The 12,524-nt window shown below is 44.6% G+C and overlaps 1 pseudogene; it reads left to right on the top strand.

Moving 5' to 3' along the window:
* Nucleotides 1-3,012: 3,012 nt before the first annotated feature.
* On the top strand, nt 3,013-11,789 carry LOC113151150 (annotated as a pseudogene).
* Nucleotides 11,790-12,524: the final 735 nt, after the last annotated feature.

Genomic DNA, 12,524 nt, shown 5'->3' with positions numbered 1-12,524 from the left:
CATGAATGTGAATGGTCTATAGGTTGTAACACACCAAGCTGATGGCTTTTTTGTGTGTGTCTGCACGGTTGGCATTAGTAGGTTTTGAGCCAATTCAGCATGTTGAACGTAGTGGTGACAAAGACCACTCGGACTGATTGTTAAGCTTAGCAAATTAGTCTGCTGTATGTCTGCAGTTCTAGGTCATGGTCTTCTTTCCCTCTCTGAAGGCCACCTGCTGGTATAGACAGGAACTCTCTAGTGTAACTATTCAGCTCAGAGGAAGGTTAGTGGAAACAACACAACACTTGGTCTAAGGCACCTCTAGGTCTCTTATGTCGGCTTGTTGTGTCCAGGGTGTATTCCACCTCTCAGCCAGTGACGGCTGAGATCGGCTCCAGCACCCCTGCAACTCTTAAAAGGATAAACAGTTTAAAGGATGGATGGAGTTTTCATGACACCTCACCTTTAAGCCAGTCACATCTAAACCAGATGTAGTACTGTGTGTACTTTCTTTCATAGTTTAATCAGTCAAAACATTTTGCCAATACTGCTGTGGAGTGTCAATGTGATCTTTGGCAAACTTCAGGCATGCAGCAATGTTCTTTTTAGTGAGCAGTGAATTCCTTTGTGGTGTCCTGCTATAGACACCCTGCTTGTTCTATGTTTTATGTACTGTAGACCCATAAACACAGATATTAGCCAGTTCAAATGATGCCCTCAAATCTTTGGTTGTCACTTGGGTTGTTTCTTTACCTCATTAATGAGTGTCTGTTGTGCTCTTGGGGTCATTTTTACTGGCCGCCCACTTCTTGGTAGAGGAGCCACAGTCCCAAAGTGTCTCCATTTGTAGATTGTTTACCTAACTGTAGACTGGTGAATACTAAAGTATCTGAAATCACTTTGTAACCCCTTTCAGCTTTATGTAAATCAACAATTCTTGATCGTAGATCAGAAAGTTCTTTTTGGTGAGGCATGGCTCACATAAGGATATTCTTCTTGTACGGAGCAAACTCAAAAGTTTGAGAGGTTTTTGTAAGTCAAAATAGATCTAGTCCACACCTCCAAACATATATTCTTCCAGGTATAACTCCACCTGACTCCAATTTCTCCAATCCACTTGCACTATGAGCATTTTATGGTTGTTCTTAATAGAGACATGAAAGACTAGAACTTTTTTGTGTTATTCATTTTTGGCACATTTTATTTGTCAATACAATTGACTTGAAGATCAGATCAGATTTTATGACAAATTAATGTAGAAAACCATGAAATTCCAAAAGGTTCACACACTTTTTCTTGCCACTGTATAGCATAATTAATATCATTAAACAAACAAAGTGATGATAAACTCCAACTAGAGTCAGGTGTTAGCAAACCTGGAGTTCAATCAATATAACAAGAATTCAGGTGTGGTTCACTTACTTTTTGTTGTCACCGTAGATAGAGGGGGGTTACAGTTTGTTATGGGGTGGATGAGGGTTGGATGTAGTAGTGGTTATTTGTCAGTCATTTGAGTTATTGTCAGTTAGTGTATAAGTGTTGAGGTGGCTATGTCTGTGTTTACTACCTCTTTTGTTTTGCCTTTCTATCAACCACAATGTAAAAAAGATAAGCAATGAGAGCAGCACATGGGACACAGGCTGTAAATCAAGGTCATGATTGCCCAGGGGAGGAACCAGTGCTCTTAGCTGGGAGCAGTCACAGAGCATGATGGGATACTATATTAAGAAGCTACTAAAATAACTGCTAATATATCAGAACATCAGAAAAGGGAGACATGGACACAGAGAGGGGTCGGACTTCACAACAAGATATCAATATGAACAGTGGACTTTTCTACTTAGACTAGACAAAGTCTATTATCATGGATATATGAATCCTCTTACATACCTTCAAGCACCACTGTAGGTAATTTCTTCCTACCCCATGTTGCACAATAAAGTCCTTCACAATAAATAATCCTTTTCTAATGTGACACCTGTGGTAAATAATGGTGCTAATACACACACACACACACACACATTGTGTTTTGGTTTGAAACAGTCCAGTTCCTTTGCTCCTTCCTACACTGAGTCACTCTATCTCAACATCAGCCACTAGTAATGGTGGTGGTGCTGTCACTGGACTGATGCTGTGTTGCTAAATGTCATAAAACAACAAAATGGAACTAATAATACCAATTATACGTTGCTGACAGAACAGTTTGTAATTGACTGTGTCTGAGAGTCTTTTGGAAAATCTGTTCGTGCTCCTCTTGTGACAGTCCCAACTGGCCCCTGATTGCAGTATTCAAGTGGTGCACATTTGTATTTCATATCGGCTATGGCTTTAGGGCCGCCTGGGGGCCTGAGGCTTGCTATTGATATGTTTTAGTGTATTCATTTCTTTTTGGTACACATGTTACATAAAGGTACATCATATATTCGGATCACAAAGTTCCAGCCTGTATCACACATGTGGTGCAGTGTGTGGATTTGCACCAGGGTAGCTCTGTGTGTGTTTCTGAACATTTATGCACTCCAGCATTCAGCTGTGTGTTTCCCAGATAATAAAGATGAAACGTTTATTATAAGGATTATTCATTTAAAGAGTTCTTTCATACTGTGCATCCATGTAGCAGCAGAATGGGACTAGTAGGGTTTGTTTAGCTGATGATAGCAGAGGTCACAGCCTGGTTTTCACAGCATCCCCGTGTTCCCGCTGCCGGTCCAATATGCAGTCCAATACTGCAGCTTTTCTCACACAGAGCGCGCTTCCAAATTTACCCTCCCGCTGCGCTCGCTCCCTCTACCTTAAAAAGCGCGTGCACGGCTGAAGGTCACTTAAACACAAAAGGCTTTCAGCGCTGCGGTCCAATATAGCGCATGCGCGCTGCCGGAGGACTGCTTCACAGACCGCAATATGGCGAGAATGCCTGCCAGCGGAGACACGGAGCAGGAGCCGATGAGCTGCCCCGAGAGGAGCAGGGGTGAGGAGGAGGAGGAGGAGGAGGAGGAGGAGGAAGATGAAGATGAGATCCAGGAGGTCCAGATCACTGGGGAGGAGGAGGACGAGGAGTCCGATGGAGACGGCGTGGAGGTGGAGTGGGAGACGGGGAGCACCGTGTTGGACTCCAGCGGTTCCGCCGCGCAAACACCAGCGGTCGTTATGCGGAGTATGGACCGAGGAGAGGAGGAGGGAGAGGCGGAACTGTTCAGCGGCAGCTTCTCCGCTGGGCTGGACTCACACCTGGACGGAGACCTCCAGCGGTCAGAGCGGAACAGGCTGAGCGAGAACACCCGCCTGGCCACCCGGTACGCAGTGAGGATCTTCAGGGAGTACCTGAGTGAGAAAGCCCAAAGTCCGGACTTTGAAACTCTGGACAAGGAGGCGCTCTGCGCGGTGCTGCGCTCCTTTTACGCGGAGGCGCGCTCCAAAAGTGGCCAGTTGTACAGCAAGTCGTCCCTGATCAGCATCCGGAGCTCACTGAACCGGTACCTGAACGAGCCCCCCTACTGCCGCACCTTGGACCTCACCAAGGACCCGGAGCTGCGCAGTGCCAACTTGACCCTGGCCGCGGTCATACGGAGGCTGGAGGAGCAAGGCGCCGGTCCCGTGGTGCAGAAACAGGCCATCACACGCTCGGACCTGCGGAAACTGTACGAGTCCTCTGTGTTCAACACCGACACGCCATTCGGGCTGCTCAACAAGGTCTGGTTCGAGACCTGCATGTATTTCTGCACCAGGGACGAGAGAACCAGCGGGAGCTGGAAGAGGACTCGTTCGGCCTGGCCGTGGACGAGGACGGGAGAAAGTTTGTGTATTTCAAAGCGTTGGGGCCGTACCACAAGTCCCGCTCCGCCGCCTGGACCAAGAAGCGCCCGGACGCAGACGAGGACACGTTGCCGCGGATGTACGAGACCGGCACGGAGCAGTGTCCGTACGCCAGCTTCGTCCGGTACGTGTCCAAGAGGAACCCGCTCTGCAGGGCGTTCTTCCAGCGGCCCCGGGACCACTGCTGCGCGAGCGACATGACGTGGTACGAGAACAAAGCCATCGGTAAGAACCTGTTGGGCACGAGGATGCAGATGTTGTCGCGCGCCGCTAAGCTCTCCAAGACTTATACCAACCACTGCATCGGCGCCGTCTCCATAGCAACGCTAAACAGCATCGTGGGCGCCGCGGGCTCCAGGACGACGACGACGACGCTTTACGTTGCCTCGGAAACGGTCAACGGCCACGCGCAGTCGCACCTGCAGCTAGTGATCCCGTACCTCCACCGGGTCCGCGAGTCTGATCTGAAGCCGCAGCGAACAGCGGGGACAGAGAGGACAGAGAGGACAGAGGGGACAGAGAGGACAGCGGGGACAGAGGACGACCCGGGGGCCCCTCACGCCAAAAAGCTGTGCGTGCGCCCCGGGACACGCGCCGAGTCGCCCGCGGAGCGGAACGACAGCGAGCCGCCGCCTGCGAGATCTACCGGGGCACGTGCTCACCCAGAGCCCGCCGCACAGGTAACACAGGTCACGTGATTACGCATCGCCTATTATTAAGTATGTGTTAACAGCGCGTGCGTCAAATCCGCAGTCCGTTCTCAGTAAAGAGTCAAAGTAACTAGTAACTAGTAACTAAAAGTACAGAGCACAGTAATCCTGTCTGAAAGTAGAAATGTGGGAATGCACAAATAAGTTACAGTTACCTCAGTACCGTGAGTAACTATAACTTAAGTACTTATTATTAAAGGGCGAGTCCGTGCACTTTTAGTTGAGAGTTGAACTTGAAACTTCTACCAGATCTACTTTTCAGTATAATACTAGTACCACAGTATTCAAGTGTTCCATGCTCACAACATTTCCTAAACTTCCTTGCGGTTTGTTTTTTTTAATATTTAATGTCTGACTGAAACATATGATATTATTGTGCTCCTGTCACATATTTAAATCTCTATTATCATCATACATACATCATCAACTGAGTGTGAGGAGCAGGACGAGCAGCAGCCATGTCTCACTGGGACTGTCTCTCTGTTGCCACTGGTAACTCTACCTGCTGATGAATTTACCCACCATGCATTACGGTAATGGCTGCAGGGTGAACAGAGCTTCTTCACCTGTTATCGAATGCACACGCACACACACACACACACACACACACACAGACTGAGAAAGTACAGTATGTACTGTCGATGTGTCTGATATGAGTGGCTGGACTTGCTGTGTATGGTGTTTCTCTGTATCCCAGAATATTCACTGTCTCTCTCTTTTTCTCTCTCACCAACACACACCTAGATGATTAGATGGTAGCAGTCCACAACAGTTAGAATACAGTACAGGCAGACACACTGTCTGAAACTGACCTCCAGCTCCAGGTCTGGTCTGAGCAGCCTTTATTGCACAGGCTTGCTGATAAGATGTGCTCTGAGCAGGAGACCCCTGTCCACAGAGACGCCTCTCTTTGTGTCTGTTCAGGCTGCACTAAGAAGATTCATCACCTCTGTATTAGGTAGCTCCTGCTTACCGCTGTGACGGATGTACAAATTAAATGACAAACTTAATCCTAACCCTAAAACCTCAACAATAACACACAATAAAAATAAGAAAAAGCCTCCTTAACTAATGTCGGCACACAGTTACAGGGCGAGTCTGGATTTGATCTAGAGATGGGTGCAGTTTGGGTCCAGTACCAAGTTCTGTTTGTTCAAGTTAGCAAAACTGAACTGAACTGAACAAAATGAAGGAATAAAGTTAAACAGGTTTAAAAGAGAACACTTTGGAAGAGAATGAAAGAAAACAGCTGAACAGCGGAAAAGAGAGCTGAGTGAAAACCCAGGGGACCTTTGTTCCCAACCTGTCAGGAACTGGCCCCCTACCAGGAAGCCCGTCGCTTCTTTCTCAGCTTATTGCTTTGCCTCATGCCAGGCACCTGGCGTCGTTAAGTAGCCTGCGAGGCAATCTAGAAGAGCTGTGCTCCGACAGAGCAAAGTTATATCTATGTGCCTGACAGCCTGTCCTCTAATTTCCTAGCTTGCTGTTGGGATTTTGGCATCACCTGACAGACACCAGGCTACGATTCGAAATGATCAGCACTTCTTGAAAACTTTACCTAGTGCGTCAGGCCTGATGACTGGTTCACAGGACGCCACAGTGGTACAGGGTGGTTGGCTCATTGTAGAAGAAGGCCCCAGTGACCTGGGGATACCAGCCACAAGCCCAACGTGCACTGTCCCTTTAAAACTTAAAAAAAAATAAAATAAATTGGTGGTGGTAGAGACCAAAAAGGAGCCCTGTTCAGGACCCTTCTACGCTCATCATCTCATCAGTGAGGAGTACAGAGAAACAAGAATTCATTCCACAATACAGGATTTGTCTTTGTCCTTTTTAAGGTTATGGGCTGTGGTTTCATTAATACAGTAAACACGAGCCTAAGGTTACGGAGCGACTGTGATCATGCTTAGCGTGTGTGTGTTGTGTCTCAGGACAGCCGTGACAGCAGCAACAGCAACATGTCAGGTCAGCAGCTGGTCTCGGTGTCTCCCATGTCTCCTCTGGGCTCTGCCGGTATTCCCACGCCAGCCCAGCTCACCAAAACCAACGCACCCGTCCACATCGATGTAGGAGGACACATGTACACCAGCAGCCTGGCCACCCTCACCAAGTACCCCGAGTCACGGTGAGAGACACGTCTGCTCTGAAAAACACTCGACTTTCAAATCAAGGTGTTCAGTTTTGGGATTTCAGGAGATTATTTTTTAGCCTTTCAGTGAACGGTTTAACTTTAAAAGTCCTTGATTGACAAAATACGCAGATTATTAAGGGTATGTCATATTGTAATTAGTGTAAGAATCAGAAACCTTCTTAGTGAGATTACTTACACCACATCACGTCTCTTATACAACACTGCCGTATTGTCGTGACTCACTCCTCATCTTGATCCTCGAGTTTTGTTTTACTTTTTGCTCCTGATGCTCTTGCAGTGTGATGACTGGTTATGAGGCCTCTGTAGTCCAACGTTAGTGCTCTCATGTTGCTTTGCACACTCCAAAATAATCAAGGTGATTTTCAGAGTTTCCAAGTGGCATTCACTATGTGTACCCTGTTACACTGATTATGTAACTGTTTTATTATGGTCCAGTAAGTGCAGGTGGTCCATAAACCGTGTTGGCTTTCATGTACAATGATTCTCATGCTGCTTTTTTTCTGGATCCTGACTAATACAGATTAGACATTTGAAACCTTCTCTCCAACATGTTAAATAATGTGAAATGCTTAATCATAACCTATAAAAAAAACATTACAATACACTTAGCTGCAGTGTTCAGGTTCAGTCTAGACCGTGCTATGAACAGTGGCTCATGTAAGGTGTTGAATGCAGCCCATTTGCTGAATTGGTGGAGTGCTGGGTTGTCATGTTGGAGCCTAGTGTTCAATGCTCAGTGTGAGCACAGTACGGGGGAGGCTGTAGATCAGCAGTTAGTGTCAGTGGATCGACTTCCAGTTCCAAAATGCCCATGGACAAGACACTGAACCCTGCAGCCTTGGCCTAAATGTAGCTGCCTGTCCACAAGAATTAATTAAGCATATAAAAATATCTGACTTCTAGTTTGTCTACATCAACTCATCTGACAACACAGTGTTACTCTTAAGGTAAAGCACACATAAAGTCATCTTAGACCAAGAAGAGAGGAAATACTCAATTTCCAAATGACTAGAGAGGCATCAGGTAATTGCTACAGTATTAATATGCAGGACTCCCAGAACGTCCAGCAGAAATGGGATGTCTGCACACATAAATATTAAAATAGACATAGAAATTGGAGCCTGCACTGTAAAGTCAACTACACATTTACTGTACTGGAAATTGGGATGAAGTTGAGCGGTTTTTACTTCTGATAGCAGTCGTAGTCACAGTGATATCCCCAGGCACGGCGCAGTGATTGCTGTCAGAATATAGCAGTGGATAATGGGGAGTAAAAGCTGCTGCATCATCACTTTAAGTATATGTAACTAGTAGATTAAAATAAAACTGAACATTTTAGTCTGTGAAAAGGTTCTGCTGTAGTACATTGTGGACATTTGTGTCCAGCCTCCCCAACATGTGGTTAGTATTTAACGAAGACATGACACTCTTTGTCTTGGTCTTTATTGTCTCTGGCAGGATCGGCCGCCTGTTTGTTGGAACAGAGCCGATAGTATTAGACAGTCTAAAGCAGCACTACTTCATCGATCGAGATGGCCACATGTTCCGCTACATACTCAACTTCCTCCGGACCTCAAAACTACTCATCCCTGATGACTTCAAAGTGAGTGTCTGTCTAGAGCTTTGAACAGGTGCTACCACATCACTGCAGTGTGTCTGAACAGTCCCAAATCACAGCGAAAGACTGCCCGAGGAGGGGTTGAGCTTATAGACCACAGACAGGAACTACTCAGAGACCTGCTTTAGGAGAGTTTAGTGTAACAATAGCCCTCTGATTTAGAACTTTTCAGATACCCTGTACAGTCACTGTTGTATTGTCAGTCAATGAACAATGCCCATGCTGTGTGTATTGGCATCCAATTTTTCCATTCAACAGCTTGACGTCACACAGTCATATGGTTGTTACTGATCAATAGCTTTAAGTCAACCCAAAGAGTAATTGTGGCTGTATGTATGCATACTGCATGCTCTAGCACTGTCCTCAGTGCTGGCAGGCTCCCCTCTTTGGCCTCAAGTAACCATCATATCACATGAATTTGTGCCCTGTATGTCATGTTGTCAACTGGGTCTGCATGTGCATGTTCTGCAGGAATACTCTCTGCTCTATGAAGAGGCCAGTTTCTTCCAGCTGGCTCCTCTGCAGGCTGAACTGGAGCGCTGGAGAAGCGAGCAGGAATGTGGGAATGTATGTCAAGAGTGTGAGTGCGTGGTGCTCCATGTGGCTCCGGAACTTGGCGAGAGGATCAGCGTGAGTGCCCACTGGGCCCTGATCGAAGAGGTTTTCCCCGAAGTCAGAGACATCATGTCCAACTCGCTGACCTCTACCTGGAACGAGGACTCCACACATATCCTTCGCTTCCCTCTCAACGGCTACTGTCACCTCAACTCTGTGCAGGTATAAGTGTCAGACTCACCACCAGTTAGTAAGAGATCAGACAGTGGAGACTCAATTACTATTCTGCATTTAGTAGCACAACTACCTTCAGACAGAAAGCAGGCTGGAAACAAACTTTAATGTTAATGACTGAAGCTGAACACTGACATTTAATCTTTCCTAATCCAAAATAATAATTTAGTGAGTTCAGTGTTATCTCTGTTTAGCATATCCAACCACTCATTACTTGAATGTACTTGGTGCTTGTATAGAATTGCTGTAACCACGTAAGTAATTATATAAAGTACAGTGTAGATCCACCACTGCCAGTGCTGAAAGAAATTTCCATGTTCATGTGGATGTCATTAAAGACCACAACCAAACAAACACACAATCAGAGACATGATTAAAAAAAAAAAAGCATTTTATTTGGAATATCGGGAACAGACAGTATTCATACAGAGATCCCTTTAATATATTGACAATGTTGACAGTGAACCAATGATGTCTTGTGTGGAGATAAACTGGTGGTTAACACATTTCTTAACTATGTTTGTCTTTGACACTGGTGAAATCTCAGTGACACAGAGGTACAGCACAAAGGAACAGAGGGCTGAGGGCACACTGAGATAATGTTCCTATGTTCACATCAGTACAGAGAGAGTGAGGAGCTAATGGACTACTTCTGATGTAGTCTCTCTCTCGGTTCAGACAGGCTGAGAGTAAAAGACTTTACCTAGAGAGGGTCATTGACACACAACACATTGAAACATAGACACAAGAGAAGTGTCGATAAATCAGAGAGCGGTACACAATCAGTGACTTTTCTTTCATATATAATGTGATTACATGAAATGAAAGTGTGATTCAAGTGTCCACCAGGTGGAGGTGTTTGACCCGGTCAAATTGTCTGGATATGGGTGTAAGCACAGTGCCTACAAAAGACAAGACAACCTTCAGGTTCCTGTAATGGTCAGTAAATATACTGACCATGTGGATGGATGGGTGTGCTTCAACTTTTTGTGACATCTGACAGTGCTCTGCACCAGCCAGCCAGCTCTATTCAGATTTGTGGTAATATGAACATTAACACTGGGATACCTACGATCTGTGTTCAGCACACACTCTATGACTCCAGCTGATCATCCTCAATTCCATGTCATTGTCTCACTAGGACTGTAACAGGCACCATGTTTTCACTGCAGATAAGAACACGTGCAGTGTAATGTCCCGCTCTAAGGCTCCTTGCCAGACCTCATGCTTGTGCTGCTGTTGTGTGACTACAGGTGCTGGAGCGCTTGCAGCAGAGAGGCTTCTCGATCACAGCGTCATGTGGTGGAGGAGTGGACTCTTCTCAGTTCAGTGAATACATTCTTCGGAGAGAGGGCCGAGGCAGCCAACGCCCCCCAACCCTGATACAAATCAAACAGGAACTTGTGGACTGAGCTCAGAGGAAATAGATGTCTCACACATATCAGCTACTGGACCATGCAGAGATGTGTTCAGATGGAGAACAGCTTCACCTCAGCATGAACAACTAAAAACAGAAGAAAGTTACACTAACTCAACATGTGGGAGTGTTACACACAATTACAGTAAATTGCAACATTCGTCAGTGCAGAGAGCATGGAATCATGGGAAATGTGGTACTGAGGTACAACAAATCATAAAGCCCCTGCTTATTTTGCAAGTCTGCAGTTCATTTGCTTCCAACACTGTAACAGTCACATAGTTACTTACATAAGTTCTGCTCCATCCGTTGTGCAAAGTCAGAGCTGTTTAGCCATAATGTATCTCAACGACTCATTTGGATACAGGACCAGTGTGTGCACTGTAAGTTAATGTGCTGAGGGAAAACACTACATTCAAATACTGGAGCTGGATCATGCACATGGTCAGGACATAAGGAAATGTTAAAGTCTAAATTTTGACCTGACTTTTGACTGAAAAAAAAAATCACTTAGTCACAATTTAAAATACAAACTTGCCATTATTTTTAAATGTATTAATTTTGTTTTTTTTTTTGTAATTTTGTAGAAGTTAAACTTTCCAGCTCTATCACTTCCAGCACTGCCCAAATTTGCCCATCTGACCATTATCTCAGAGAATCTGCTGGGTTAATATATTGCACGTTGTTGTTTGGTTTAGAGAACACCAAAGTTCAACAGCAGATATTCTTGACATAGATCCAGTGTAGCGTTCACAGAGAGCAAATCAGCATTGTAAACTGACGATGGCAGGCTGCACATCTACAGCACAAACTGTGTTTTACAGCCTCAGTCCTGCTTGTAACGTGCTGTATAAGTTGTATTATGTACTGTGCTTGATTGAAACATGTTCTGGACAGCTAGTTAGAAACGTGAGCTTCACTCACACATATAGAAGCAGGTCCAGAAGTTATAATTTGCCTATCAAATGCCACAATTGTTTTGTCAAACACTTACATCCTTTAGCTTTAATTGTATGTTAGTCTACATTAGCTATAGATGAACATTTACTTTGTTTACATTCTCATTTAGTCACACGCTTTAATCCAATGTGAAGTTTAATTCACACACAAGGAGGCAACTTCAGTGTTTTACCCGAGGACGCTTTGACATTTGGACTAGTGGAGTTGACCCTGCTCCTCTACCTCCTGGGAGAGTAAAATCCACACAGCAAGGATTCAAATGTATTTTTCCATGTTTTACAGACATAAAGAACCATGGAATGGGAGCCCACGCCAGCATTTACAATTTCTCTCTGTATCAGGCTTTCACTGTTTAGCATAATTATTGTACAGTAATTATTATTTCACAAGGAATAAATCCAAACTCGTAAGCAGTACACTGCTATTTTCTTTCCATCTGCAGCATAGAACAGCAAAATGCTGGATAAAAACTATGACACAAAAGCCAAAGAGATTTCTGTAGACTTAGATAATAACATTTAGTGGTGAGGAATAGAGGATAAAACCATCTCTAAAGTTTTGTGACGACAGTTGTCAAATGGAAGAAGATTAAGACCAAAACTTAATAAAAAATATATATATATATATATATATATACTGATCTGAGGGAAATGGGCAAGACAACGCTGTCAGGACATGTCTTCAATGGTCCAGTCAAAGACCAGACTTTAGACTGAAAGGAAAAAGGCACTGATACAGTCATCGTGCTCGGTAGGAGACATTTCTACTGGTTTCAGTCTTCTCACAGAATTTTTGGCATTAATAAGAAAGTTTTTACTTTTTAAAGATTTTACTATATTACACACATAAGTTTAGCCTAAAAAGTAACAATCATCAGAAAAATTGCAGCCAGTGTGATCACTTATTATAAAGCTGTTAAAACATAAGAGTGGGTTACTTATAAGGACATTGGGTGCTAAGTAATTCAAACAGCCGTTTTTCAAACCTGGAAATGTGTTTTTTTAGTGCTGTGACATAAAAGATTTAACCTTGTTTTTGACCTTGTGATGGTGCTACAAGATGAAAAGTCATGGGATCAGCATC

Source organism: Anabas testudineus, chromosome 4 (genome assembly GCF_900324465.2).
Source record: "Anabas testudineus chromosome 4, fAnaTes1.2, whole genome shotgun sequence".
Classification (NCBI taxonomy): domain Eukaryota; kingdom Metazoa; phylum Chordata; class Actinopteri; order Anabantiformes; family Anabantidae; genus Anabas; species Anabas testudineus.
Note: the sequence above shows the minus strand (reverse complement) of the source record. Positions and strands in the feature narration are given on the sequence as shown.